The following is a 724-nucleotide window of genomic DNA, read 5'->3' as shown; positions in this document are numbered from 1 at the left end:
TTGATCCAATTTGAGTTAATTTTGGTATCCACTGTGAACTAAGAAATATATTTTGAGGAAAATTATATTCTTCTCTCTATGTGACAGCAGAGCTTGCATCAAAAAGAGATTTAACCACCTGCTCAAGCCATCAGCCAGTAAACGAAGAAGTTGGATTTTGGAACAAATCTAGCTGTAGAGTTTGGAGCTAGTAGCATTTGCATTTTACAGTCAAACTACCAGTTGCTCGTCTTTGCTTCTGTAGCCAATTAAGCTAACGGTCCTCCTTCCTGTGGGGGCGTATGCAGTGGCTTCACATAGCGGCCTCCGCGGTAATGGACACAGCCTGTTGGCATGTATAGGCTTCCCTAAGAGACCTTAGGGACAGCCTTTACTCTTGGCTGGCTTTAGCCTGGCCTATTTCTGCTGCCTCTGAACTTGGATTTGGGTTGCTTTTGGGAAACCCCAAGACCCAGTGGCTAGGGTACATATTGACCAGGTCATCATGTTAATCCGCAACAAGCTTCAAAACCAGGGGCATGTGGTTGAGCATGTGATGATGTCAGGCCAAGTTCAAGTTCCCTGGGCACCAGAAGATCCACATATCCAAGGGGTGAGGCTTCCCCAAGGTTAATACTGATAAATTTGAGGCATGGGGCCGAGAAATGGCTCATCCCAGATGGTCGTGAAGTCAAATATATCTCCAATCGTGGCCCCTCGGACAAGAGGCGGGCCCTGCCTGTAT

General features: G+C 46.8%; 1 non-coding gene across 1 annotated transcript; it reads left to right on the top strand.

Annotated features, from left to right (window-relative positions):
- The first annotated feature begins 238 nt into the window (after positions 1–238).
- LOC142423607 (small nucleolar RNA SNORA70) lies at positions 239–369 on the top strand. Its single transcript, XR_012779220.1, has one exon. It is a non-coding gene; the product is annotated as a small nucleolar RNA SNORA70 (small nucleolar RNA).
- The last annotated feature ends 355 nt before the right edge of the window (positions 370–724 follow it).

Source organism: Tenrec ecaudatus, chromosome 12 (genome assembly GCF_050624435.1).
Source record: "Tenrec ecaudatus isolate mTenEca1 chromosome 12, mTenEca1.hap1, whole genome shotgun sequence".
Classification (NCBI taxonomy): domain Eukaryota; kingdom Metazoa; phylum Chordata; class Mammalia; order Afrosoricida; family Tenrecidae; genus Tenrec; species Tenrec ecaudatus.
The sequence above is the reverse complement of the archived record's forward strand: the minus strand, read 5'-3'. Positions and strand labels throughout refer to the sequence as shown.